General features: G+C 48.3%; 1 protein-coding gene across 1 annotated transcript in view; it reads left to right on the plus strand.

Annotated features, from left to right (window-relative positions):
* LOC307243544 (leucine-rich repeat transmembrane neuronal protein 4) overlaps positions 1-13,676 on the plus strand; it is a gene marked incomplete at its 3' end in the record, with an annotated part of 134,113 nt that overhangs the window by 27,371 nt on the left and 93,066 nt on the right. The window lies entirely within an intron of this gene.

Below are 13,676 nucleotides of genomic sequence, written 5' to 3' on the forward strand. Positions count from 1 at the left end.
TGGCGGGGCGGGTACGGTGTGCTGGTGGCGGGTACGGTGTGCAGGTGGCAGGGCGGATACGGTGTGCTGGTGGCAGGGCGGATACGGTGTGCTGGTGGCGGGGCGGGTACGGTGTGCTGGTGGCGGGTACGCTGTGCGGGTGAAAGGGCGGGTACGGTGTGGTGTTAGCGGGGCGAGTACGGTGTGCTGGTGGCGGGTACGCTGTGCAGGTGGCGGGGCGGGTACGGTGTGCGGATGGCGGGGCGGTTAGGGCGTTGCCCGTCACAGGGGGCGGGGCGGGAGCGGTTCTTGAAATCAGACCTCTTAGGACTTTGTCGTGGACAGTTATCAACCAATCCCTGCTTATAGCAAACGGTCTGTGTGCACTGACCGCTTCCTAAAACATCAGGCTGAAACGAACTGATAACTCCCAAAACTGGGGAAAATGGTTCAAACAGCGATTAAGGGAGTTGGGATTTGCAATAATTGCGGAAACGTTCAATTGTCCCCCATCGTCTGAAGCTGTTAGCTCTGTAATTATTGTTGTAGCTGTTATTTGATACAAGGGGGGGCTCGTTATTTTTCCCGTCCCTTACTTCATTTGTAATTTTTTTTTGCACTGTAATTGCTTAGGAAGCAGAACAATTATATTTAGCAGTATTGCAGCCACTGAGGATTCCTTAAAACAGCGCAATTCACCGACAAACGGGTAAAGAACAGGGCCTGATAACTCAGCCCGTCAGGGGAAAAAAGTTAAAACTCCACCCTGAGCATCTGGACGGCGCTTCCACTCTTTGTTTGAAGGTATTTGTTGGGGTTCTACGGCAATTAAGGGAGGCGGGACTTGGCAATAATTTCGCAAATGGTCAGTTGTCCCCCCGTCGTCTGAAACCGTCCAGGTCTGTAATCACTGCAGTGGCTGTAGAAACGGCTCAGTAGTGTAATCAACTCTCTATTGTTCTCATCGGTCGTTATCATTTATTTTTGTCGACTATGTTTTTGTGCGCCGTGGAACCACCGTGGCGGGATTCAACCATCATTTTGCAAACGGCCAATTGTCCCCCGTCCCCTGAAGCTGCTCCCCGACCAGGACCATTGTTGCCGTAGCTCTCCTTCAAAACAAAGGGAGGAATCAGTGGCGGCTCCTTATTGTTCTGATAGCTCATTCTACTTCAGTGAAATCTCTTTTTGCCTGTTAATAGCTTAGAAATCGACATCACTTCAGATTATTTCCCCGCTCCTTTTGGCAAAGCCGTGGCCGTAGCGCAGCGGCCGTGCAGTAAATGCGCCGCATATGCCGGTTGCTTCGGTTCGGTCCAAGCTGCCAAAAATAACCCCTAATGCCGTGCCATGTGGTTCGGTCTTGTTTAAAAACTGGAAAGCGTTTTAGTGCCGTCGCAGATCATACATTATTCACCCGGAGGCGCGATCAACTCTTTCCATCGTCGTTTTTGTCTTTTTCGGGATATTGTTTTTGCTCATTAACCCGACAATGGGCTCCGTCTGTCACGGCGTCCGGGCTTTACCGTCGCTCGGACCAATAATGTTTGAGTGCTCTGCCGAGGAGGCTCCAGTGTGCGGAGGAGTCAGCGCCACGACCGGCGTGGGAGCGGCGGCGCCCGGCCCCTCATTAGGTCCATCACAAAAATCAAATTGAAAAAGAGTAATGAATGCGAAATCTAATTGCGGCGCGGCGTTGAAGCCGACCAAATGAGCCGGGCACGGGCACGCGTCCAAGGAAGCGTGCACATCTGCTGAGAGGCCATGGCGGGGTGGGGGGGCGCCACCGGGGAATTTTGGGGCCCCCTCGAAAAGATTCCACTCCGGGCCCCACCGCCGCAGGCCGCGCCAGCCCTGCGCGGCTGCCGGAACCACACCCCTCCAGAACCCAATCTGCCCGTTCCAGGCTTTAGATAACTAGCTTTGCAGGCTCGCAACTCCCTTGTAGTCCAACACGCACTGTGTTGTAGGGCAGAGCTGTGAAAACGCCGCGCAGACGTGCAGACGCGCAGACGTGCAGACGCGCAGACGCGCAGACGTGCAGACGTGCAGACGTGCAGACGTGCCCGCAGCCTCCCGCACACTGTGGAACTCACGATCTGATGCCCGGCTGAAAAAATACTAACGGAAAAAAATACTCTTTTTCCGTCTTAGCGCCATTCTTTTAATGGTACAATTCTTGACTGGAAAATCTTCTTGACATTAATAAATAACTAAAAGTGAATGCAATTTAACTATATCTTTTAAACCTCTCAAAATAAATGAACGCGATCATTTATAGTATGACACAAACAAATGAATGAAATCAGCGGCGGATTTATTTTTCTTTTCCTTTCTTTGAACCAAGTATCAACTTGAAAATAAGCGGCTGCAAAAGTGGAAATGGAAAATGGAAAGCAAAATGGAAACGAAAAAGGGCACCGCAACGCAGCCAAGTGTCCCCGTTACGCACGGCGCTTTATTTTTGTGTCATTCAATAAGGACATCTGAAAACATGTAAAGTAAAAAAAAAAAAAAAAGGACCCGCTGTTTTTATTCGTTTTGTTTGGGGCAACGAGGAGCGGGGACGCGCAGCGGCGAACCGGCCGTAAACAACCGCTCAGAGTGAACCGAGTGTTGATGCCGGCGGCCGGCCCTGACCCAGCCATTACTCTGAGATATATCCAGTCCTCAGCCTGTGGGCGTCATGTGTGTAGTGATCCGCTATCCGCAGCCACGCCATTTAACACTTATTACCGGCCCTCGCTCGGCTCCACTCACCGAGGGCCAAGCGCCGAGCCTTCTTGCGAGCAAAGTACTGATCGAGTCTTTGAAGTCCAGCTTTCTAGCCGACTGACTCTCAATGGTCGCCCTGGCCGGACGGCAAAGCCTGTCCTGCGGGACCTAGTGGACCTCAAATCTTTTTTTTCTTTTTAAATCAGTTTTAGCTTTCGGAAATTCACGTTTTGCTGCTCCCAAGCACCGTTTTTGCGGGGTTGGGCAAGAAAAGAAAAATAAACCATGAGCTTTAATACTACACTGTAAATAAAATATTCTATTAATGATGATACCATTATAATTTAATATTGGAAAAAATAAATGACTGAATGTTGTAATATTTTTTTCCTGGCCCCTCGCAGTCATAGGCCCCAAGAATCCTCCTACCCACCCCATACAGTGCCACTGCTTAGTGCTACAGAAAATAGGTCTGATGTGAGGTTAGGAACAGCCATGGGCGTCATAGAGGCTTTTCAAGTCAACGTTTACAATTTAATACAATTAAATTCAATTAAATAAACAAAAAATAAATACATACATACATACACAAAATATCGAAATATATATTTTAAATATATAAAAAAAAATATATATATATATATATATATAAAATATATAATACATATATAAAAAGAATACCTAAAATCAAAGAACATGGAAAAAAATACAAACATAAAAAATACAAATAAATAAATACAATTAATAAAATGAAATAAATACAAACATAAAAAATACAGATAAATGAACAAATGAATAAATACAAACGCAAAGGAGACGGACATCTCGTCATGTTCTGCAGACTGGTTCCGAACACCCACTGGGAAATTAAATGTTTTTTTAATGATGTGACGTTGAGTGTAATCAGGCTGACGAGCACCAGGTGAAGTGAAAGACGCAGCGGGTACGGTATATATGTGATGGTATGAGGACCATAAGGATGAAACACGTTAGTTGGGTGGAGGCATCGTTTGAGAAAACAATGTGAATCTGGAAGTTTCACTTTCCTCGAAATCAGTTTTTTTTTATTGGAATCAGCACTTTGCAGGAATGCAAAAGGCCGTTCATCAACTGTTTCATTAAGTTTCCCTCCATCTGTCTCTGTTTCTCTCCCCCAAATATATATTTATAAAAAAAAGTATATATATATATATATATATATATATATATATATATATATATATATATATATATATATATGTATAATTTTTGAGGGAAATTGGTGGAAATTCTAAAGTCAACAAATAAAATCTCACCGATGCTTATTTCGGGGGGGGGGGTATTGTTATCCCGCAACAGTTTTATTCTGACTTGATTTAGTTACCATTCATTTAATACAATTGATGGGATTCATAAAGACTCGCTTAACAGAAAATTGGCATTTAAAAAAAAAGCATCGAAAATAGCCACATACACAAAAATAGGCACACAGAAACCAGCCGGAAATATCAAACTGTTAAGTACAAATGGGGATTTGATGCACAGGATGCGTTCAGTTAAAGGTTCCTGTCCAGTTCGATAGTTTGGCTGTGGGTATGAAATAAACACATAAATACTTTATAGATCATAATGAAGGATGACTCTATGTATATAATGACATATCACGGGCTTGGATGATAATGGATGAGTTGGTATAATTTATCACTATGTTATTAACGTGCTACTACAGTGACAAGGTCCACACCTCCATCCTGATGGGTGGAGAAGTTCTGGGTTTTATCGGTGCCGACGGAAACATCACAGCTGTTCTGTTGGATGAATAAATATGTATACTATCATAGGGGTATGGGCCGGTAATAACATTACTATGTTATTACCGTCAGAGTGCGAATTATACAATGACCATCAAGGAGGGTCATCTTCTTTCTTTAGCTGGGGGGGGTGAGATAGTAACTCAAAAAGTGTCCCTGTTACACACGGTTACGCACAGGTTGTTTTTTTCTTTGTTTCATTAAATTAGAAAACAGAGTAACATGAATAGATCTACAATAAAAATGTTGTGTTTTTATTACAATAAAAAAACACTGTTTTTATTTGCTTTGCTTGGAAAGAAGCTCATTCTTCCAGGCGTGAATTCGGGAAATATATTCTAATGTTTACAATTACAGCTGAGAAGTCTATAAAAACTTGGACTTCGGGGGCGGGGGGGGGGGATCCAAGTCTTCAGACAAGTCGACCAATGATTACCGTGTTATTGAAGGGAAAAAGTCCCCATCTCCATCCTGTTTGGCGGAGAAGTCTTTTGGGGTTTTATTGACGCCGACGGCAACATCACAGCTGTCCCGTTGTGTACAAATCAACACCTGAACGCGGAGACAGAGACAGAGACGGAGACGGAGACGGAGACGGAGACGGACGCAGAAGGAGAAAAAAAAATAAAAATGAAAGGTTCAAGTGGAGTCGGCAGCGAGAGAGACAGACGGGACGAAAGCGACTGATCACCACAGACAGGCGGAAGAGGGGTGAGAGGGGTGAGAGGGGTGAGAGGGGTGAGCGGAGGGGGTCAGGCAGTTGGACGGCTCAAGCAGCCTTCCAGCGCCGGACAGCTCGACTGGCAGCCATTGCCTCCGCCCGCTCCGTCCGGGGCCCTGTCTCCAGGCGCCTCCGTCCTCGTCCTCTGATCAGCGGCGGCTCAGCTTAAAGCCCCCCCCCCCACACCTTCTTTTTTTAAAACTTTTTCATTTTTTTTATTGAGTTTGTTTCTTTGAGGTGAGATCAGAGATCCGCGGTCAGGGTCCGGCAGATTGCCATGCTTTCCGCCGCTCTCAGATCCGGCTTCCCGGGGCCCGAATGCCGAGGAGGAAGCGGCGGCGGGGGGCTTTAAAACGGGGGGGGTTCGGTAGGTCGGACCCGATCGAGACGGGTCGAGAAACCCCCAAAAAAACAGGTTAAAATATGAAACCCGAATCCCCCTTTGTTTAATTACAGCAGCTCAGGCAACATCATGGTCTGTGATGATTTGGCCGCCGCCAGGACATCCGCCGACATCCAGCCGAAGAGATTCACATTTTCTTTTTTCTTTAAATTAGGGGCCGCAGTCATGGGAGCCTAATTAAATTGACAGAAGGGGAAATCTTTCCGCGGAAAAAGACGCGGGGAGCTAAATTTGAAGAAGAAGAAGGAGGCTCCTCTGAAGTGCGAGAGCTTCCGATGAAACATTTACTCCCGTGGCTTCCCTGCCGTCCCAAGGCTCCCCCACCGTCCCTGGTTGTCAGGGGAGACCGACTCGGACAAACTCTGCCCGTCTCCAGCATTGGACTCATCGATGGCCCTTGCCACGGGGCCGTCACGGGCTCTGCCATGGACTTGGCGCCGGACTCCGCGACAACGACGACGGACATTCCCTCGACGTAACCTTCCCCCCCCGTTTCTGCCGCGGCGTTGCCATGGACTTTGCCGATCGGACGCCCGTGCCCCCCTCCTTCAAGTTCCGGGGCCGGGCCGCATTCGGACGGATTTGGACCGTTTCCCCCGTGGCCTGTGATGGAGCGCCCACCGCCTCAGCGCTCCTCGCGGGGCCCCTCTCCACGCGGCGCTCGATGCTGCTTGGTCGTTTGGGAGCTTTTCGGACAACTGAGTCATTCCCGGTGGAGCTTCACACATTACTTAGCGCTCCCCGAGCCCTCTCTGAAGGCGTCGGCTGAAACCCCGGCTCGTTATATGCACGTCCACGCGTGGAGACTGGGAATGGCCTCCGGATAAAGCGCTCATATACATTTTTTTCTGCGGTGTGACCTGTTTTTATTTGTCCGCTCTCGCTGCCGTGTCAAGCACTTACTATTTTTAGCTAAACACCTTTCTGCGTCCACCCCGCTGACCCACTGCACGGGCCGGGAACGGCCCCGACGCTGCCTGGCGGGGATGGATGAATGAATGGATGAATGGTTCACTGATGGATGGATGGTTGACTGGGTAGATTGATGGATGAAGGCTGGATGGCTCGATGGATGGATGGATGGATGGCGGTATTGTTGGATGGATGGATGACTGGATGGATGGATGGATGGATGAAGGCTGGGTGACTGGCTGGCTCGATGGATGGATGGATGGATAGATGGCTGAATGGTTGGTTGGATGGATGGATGGATGGCTGAATGCTTGGTTGGATGGATGGATGGCTGAATGGTTGGTTGGATGGATGGATGGATAAATGGTTGGTTGACTGGATGGATGGATGGATGGATTGATGGATGGATGATGGATGGATTGATGGGTGGATGGATGGATGGATGGATGGATGGATGGATGGCTAGATGATGGATGGATGGATGATGAATGTTTGGATTGCTGGCTGTATGATGGATGGATGGTGGCTGGCTGGCTGGATGTCTGGCTGGTTGCCTCTCCTCCACCGCAGGGGAGGTACGCACATGATTGATGACTCCTCTTCCCCGGGCGTGGCTTTAGTATTCCAGGTGCAGAGTGCAGCCTCCTCGCGCCGCTCACAGCACATGTTCAAGCGCTTGTTCCCGAGCAGCTTCGCCATTTCCACAAACTTGTGTTTTCATCACTGTCTCCCGTCCACGAAAAAGTAAAAAGTAAAAACAAAAAACAAAACAGAAAAAAAGTGAACTGGACAGGGGATGGGGCGGGCGGGTGGGGGTGAGGGTTAGACATTTTGTGCTCGGCAGTGCATTCCTGGAGAAATGCATGGCCCCCGCTATACGGCGGCGAGCGCCGCCCGCCATAAATGTCATGTCTTTGAAGGCCATCTCTCACCGTGAAATATAACGGCCCCCTTTTTTTATCGATTGGATTAGCAAGGTAATAAAAGGTCCGTATTGACAAAAAAGACAATGGATACGTTAGGGATTGATCGTGCCACGGAGCAGGCGAGGGCACTTAGGGACCGGGACGCCCTCCCTCCGCCGCGCTGGCCCGGCCGCCGGCATGTGAAGGAAGATCAGGGATAACGATGGTCGTAAAATGAAGGGTGGGCGCGGACGGCACCGGCCCCGGCTTTTACCTCTGTTGTCCGTCGCCGCGTGCGTCGGGCGACATTTACACGTCCTCGGAAAAACAAAACAAAAAAAAACTTAAAAAAAACCCCGCCAAGGCGAATTATCTGTGGCTTCCTTTGGCGCGGCCACGTGCCCGTCTCCGGGTGGCGAACACTCAAACGGAGTGAGCTCCACGCCCCGGATAAACGGAGGCTTCTGAGAGATGGCCCCCCCGCCCGGCCCAGCCGAGTCCTCTGCGACGGCGGCGGCGAAGTTGACGGCCGTGGAACTCATCGTGTTTGGGGGCGGGAACATCCGTTGATTGTAGCTGCTCGCACCGGCGCCAGCAGGGTTTTGTCCAATCTGCGCGCGTAATTGTCCCCCGCCCCCCCTTGTACTCCGTCCCCCATGACCTCCATCAGCATCCCTATTTTTCCCCACCGCTAAATGAACTTAATCATTGTGGTGAAATGCTGAAATCGCTGAGGTGTGAGCGGTTTAGTAATGGGACTCCGCCCGGGCTGTGGTGCAGTCGTTTTGTTTTTGTTTTTGTTTTTGGCTTTTTGAGGGAGGGAGCCGGTGTTCACCCGCTGAGCCTCTGGAACGCGACGCCCAGAGCCTCCGGGCGGCGGTAGACGTTCCTCTGCGCGGAGGGAAGGGGCGGGCGGCGTACGTGGCGTTGAAAGGCATTCCCCCCCGGGAGACGCTTCCATTTGGTGCGACGCGGTGGTCCGCCGCGGCGCGGCCACACCCTGAAATCCACTGTGTTTGGGGCCGTGGACTCCGTGTGGCTCGTGTGGCTCCGCGGCTTTCAGCACGACATTCAAGATTCAGTCTAGAATCCAATGCATTTCTTTATCATATTTGGATTATTTAAGGATTGTTGTACATACATTTTGTTTCTTATTAGACTATATCTCATATCTCATTACATTTACTATATATATATACAGTATATATACTGTGTATATATGTGTGTGTGTGTGTGTGTGTATGTATGTATGTATGTGTGGATGTATGTATATATATATTGTATGTAAAGTTTTGTGTACTTGATTTGGGTCTAGATTGTTTCCTACCTTCCCGTATAATTCCGTTTCTATTCAGAGCTGGACTGCACTACATTTAAACTGAGGGTCAGAGGATTTTTGTGGGTTTTTTTTTTCTATGATTTTAATCAGTGTTGGACAATTTCCATTTCCCAGTTTGATGATCAGGACGCTGCGTGGGGCGGTAATGGACCTGGAGCCAACGGGGTTTGTTCAACAAATTGATATTGATTGAAACAAATTCTGCACCTCTGACCGCCACGTGATTAAAATGGATTAATCATCAATGGATGGATGAATGGGTGAATGAAGGAATGAATGAATGAATGGATGGATGAATGATTCAGGATTTAAGAGGTTTATTTGACACATACATATACATACATTCATACATATATGCAGTGAAATGCCGTTATGGGTGAATGGATCGATGAATGAGTAAATAGATGAATGAATGAATAGCTTAATGAGTAAATGGATGCATGGATGGATGGATGGGTGGATGGGTGGCTGGATGGATGAGTAAATGAATGAATGGATGAAAGGGACGAGCGGATGTATGAATGAATGAATGAATTACCTAATAACCGGTGAGATTAAAGTGATCAGCTTCATTATCTCTTCAATCTGGAGATGACCTGAGTAAACGCGTACAAACTGGGCGCTGGATAGTGATGTGTAAGTCACATCATGAAAAGCAAATTCATATTTTTTTCGTTTCTTTCATCAATCCTAAATGTCTTTCTGTTCTTTCCAGCCGTTCAGGGTTTTTTTTATTTCCTGATTTTCTTTGTCGACCTTATCAGATGTTTTCAAGATTCAAGAGGTTTATTCGTCACATACATACACATACTTTCATACATATATGCAGTGAAATGTGATGAAATGAATGTTTTACACTTGATACTACTAACAATATTAATAATAATAAGAAGAACAACATTCTATTATTATTATTATTATTATTATTATTATTATTATTATTATTAGTAGTAGTAGTAGTAGTAGTAGTAGTAGTAGTAATAGTAGTAGTAGTAGTAAAGTTGTTGTTTATAATAATGATGTTATTATTATTATTATTATTATTATTATTATTATTATTATTGTTATTATTAAAAATAGTTAATTAATAGTAATAATAATATTATCAATAATTATAATTGAAATAATATTTTTTGGACGCCGACTCGTAACTCAGGAAGAGGTGTGGTCAATAAAGAAAAACAAAAATAAATGGAACGTGTACAACATGAGTCGAAAAAGAGAGAGAGTGTAACAGAGAGAGTGGATGGCTCATGAAGGAGGAGGTGGAGGTGGAGGAGGAGGAGATCTCAGAACAGAGAGCATAGTATAGCCATAGATGGATGGATGGATGAACAGGGGGAAAGGAACAGGCTGGCTGCAGCAGACATCCTTTATCATTGACCTCCTCCCTCTCTCCATCCATCCCTCGCTCTCCCCAGCCCTCTCTCTCTCTCCCTCTCTCCCCCTCTCTCCCTCTCTCTCTCTCTCTCCCTCTCTCTCTCTCTCTCTCCCTCTCTCCCTCTCTCCCTCTCTCCCTCTCCCCCCCCCCCCTCTCTCTCTGGTCCTGTTTGATTTAGTGCCAATCACAGTTTTTTAATGTCTCGTGCGTCATCATTTATTAGTATTATCATAAACTTGTGCCGAGAGCCACAAGGGCACTCCTGCCCCCCCCACCCCCACCCTCCTGTCTCCCCTCTCCCTCCCGCCCCCCCCCCCCCAAGTGAATTACTAGCTGCTAGCGGTGGGTGGAGGGTGGGGGGGTGGCTGTTCATCAGCTCCAGAAACGGTGACGCCAGCGTTTTTTGTTGTTGCCCCCCCCCCCCCCCCCCGCCCACACCACAACAAACCATTGTCATCACCATCTCCACCCTCTACTCCTCCCTCTACTCCACACTCTACTCCATTATCTACTCCGCCCTCTACTCTATTCTCAAGTCTACCCACTAATCCACCCTCTACTCCATCCTCTACTCCAGTCTCTACTCCACCCTCTTCTCTACCCTCACCCCCTCCCGGTGTGTGAACGGTTAATGTGCAGAACAACAGGTGGAGCTGAGAGGAGAGGGAACACCCGTTTAAATCCATCCGCCCTTAATGTGCCTCTTCCCCTAAACACCACCCTCCAATGTCCAGACTCCTTCCCTTTCTCTCTCTCCACCCTCCCCCTCTCTCCCCCGCTCCCTCTCTCGCTTCATCCCTATTTTTACCCCCTCGCTTCTGCCGACTTCCAGCCCCGTCTTTCCGCCGGGGGCCGCTCGGTCCGGACGGCGGCAATATGTTCCGAGGTGATAAACAGGGGGCGGCTCAGGAAACACGGGTGTAGCGCGGTGTAGTTGTCTGCCGGTGTCGCCGCCAGACGTGCGGACAAAGGCCCAGCTGCCGGCGGCCCAGATTGTCGGCCCCCGACACATTGTCCTTGGAGATACCCGGCTTGTCTCACAAGGCAGGTGGCCATTGTGGCGCCCGGTTGGCGCGGCGCCCACCACCGGACGCCGCGTGGTCCTAGTGTCGGCGCCAACGCGGCACGGCGGCCAACGCCGCCGCTTTGTCGGAGGGAAAAGAAACCCGGGTTCCACGGATCAGCGCGCGGCGCAGACGAGGGGCCACGCGTGTTGGTTGTCGGGTTGTTTCTGTGCCGTTTTCGGGAGGGGTGAAATGGATCGGGAACAATTTTAAGGAATGTTATTTTATGGGGCTTCAACCTGGGTTAACTAAAATATAAAATAAAATATAAAATAATGATGATAATGTTTTAAAATATTTTAAAATTACAATAAATAATAATAAATAACAATGATAAATAATAATAATAATAATAATATAAAAAAAAAAAAAAATAATAATAATAATAATAATAATAATAATAATAATAATAATAATAATAATATTGACATGATCTCTCATCACATTTTAGTATTTTAAGGAGTTATTGTGCATAATCCCAGGGTGCGTTGCAATCACATTTTACTGCATATATGTATGAACGTGTGTATATGTATGTGACAAAGGAACCTCTTGAATCTTGACTCATTAGATGCCCCATCAGGGTCACACCAGGGGCGGGTATTTCATCTGAACTGTCGGGAGGGGGGCAATAAAACTTAAATAATTGTCAATAAATAATTCTCAAGGTCCCCTTCAGGGGTTCTGAAGGGGACCTCAAAGCTGCTGTGAAAGGCACCGTTGTATTAAATGTATATAGAGAAAAACCCTTATTACTGCTATTCAGTATATACTGAATGATTGATTGATAAAAAATCCTTTGAAAAACCTTCCACCGAAAAATCCTTCCACCGATGGACCAGCCCAGAAAAAAACATCCTGTTTTCACTTAATCAAGTCCCATTGGAACGCAAAGTAACGTGCGGACGCGTGACGCGACACCGCTTTTTAAGACTCTTCTGGAACGGGACGGAACGGGGCCGTCCCTGAACCCATAATAAAAATATTAATAATAACAACGACAACAAACGGCTGAAAACAAGAAATCTTTAATGAGCCGACGCCATGACAAGCCGCAGCGCACGGGACCCAGCGGCGAGAAGCAGACGGCACTGTGTGCGGGCGACAGGGGGCGTGACTATCGGGGGCGGGGGGCGCGGCAGAGGGAGCCCGCAAGCGCTGCTGTGCCCTCAGTGAGTGCTGCTACACCCTCGCACATGGTGCAGCCCTGTTTAGGCTGATGCGTCGGGGGGGCGACAGCTCTTCTGTTCCCCCCCAGGAAGGGGGCCACGCCTGCTCGCCGCTCCTTGATGTTTGTGAACATCCTTCATCCCTGCGCGGCGCCGGGACTCGCTCGCCGCCGTCTCCTCACCTGGTTACGGAGGCACGGGGAGCCCGGCTTCAAGGGCTTCAAGGGCTTCAAGGGCTTCAAGGGTCAGGAGGCATTGGCGCGCATGGTTTCCTTTGTCAATTGTAATGCTCATCCCGTCTGTCTGTCTGTCTGTCTGTCTGTCTGTCTGTCTGTCTGTCTGGCTATCCATCCATCCATCCATCCATCCATCCATCCATCCACCGATCTATCTATCCGTCTATCCATCCATCCATCCATCTATCGGTCTATCTACAGGTCTGTCTATCCATCTGTCTGTCTGTCTGTCTATCTATTTATCTGTCTGTCTGTCTGTCTGTCTGTCTGTGTAACCAACCATCTATCTGTCTGTCCGTCCGTTTGTCTGTCTGTCTGTCCGTCCCTCCGTCCATCATTATGACAAACCTTTGGCCGATTCCCAGAACAAATGAGTTGGAGCGTGAAATGTTGGTCGTTGACTTCTGAGATAAACTTTGGGACATTTTGCTGCCCTTCGGACATTTGTAATATTTTGGGATTTTGCTGCAGTTTTAATTGTGCCCATGCATCTCAGAGACAGCTCCTCCTCCTTCGCCCCTCCCCTCCCCCATAATGCAGCTGTGTCCTCAGTGCAGCATCCCTCCATCCCTCCATCTCTCCATCCCTCCATCTCTCCATCCCTCCGTCCCTCCATCTCTCCATCCCTCCGTCCCTCCGTCCCTCCGTCCCTCCGTCCCTCCGTCCCTCCGTCTCTCCGTCCCTCCGTCCCTCCGTCCCTCCATCCCTCCTTCAATGCTGCTGACACCATGGGACTATTTTTAGTCCCACCTCCTTTCATCCTTTCATCCTTTTATCCTCCTCCCTTTCGGGAACAATGGGGGTGATGGAGGTAAAGAAATCCTCTGTTCTTTAGTCGAAGATCGCGGAACAAAGGCGGCGGGAAATAAAAATACACCTGTTTTTCCGGGGCCGCTTTAATCTGGATCTTTTATCTGGAATGTGACAGAATGTGACGGCGGAGTCAGGGCGCGCGGCGTTTCAAATTAGCATTTTAATTCGACTTAACCCCACACACGGGCGGAGCAGGGGGCCGTGCGTGCGGCGGGGCGACAAAGGTTTCTCTTTCCGCTCAAAAGTTCC

Source organism: Zeus faber (assembly GCF_960531495.2).
Source record: "Zeus faber genome assembly, chromosome: 17".
Classification (NCBI taxonomy): Eukaryota; Metazoa; Chordata; class Actinopteri; order Zeiformes; family Zeidae; genus Zeus; species Zeus faber.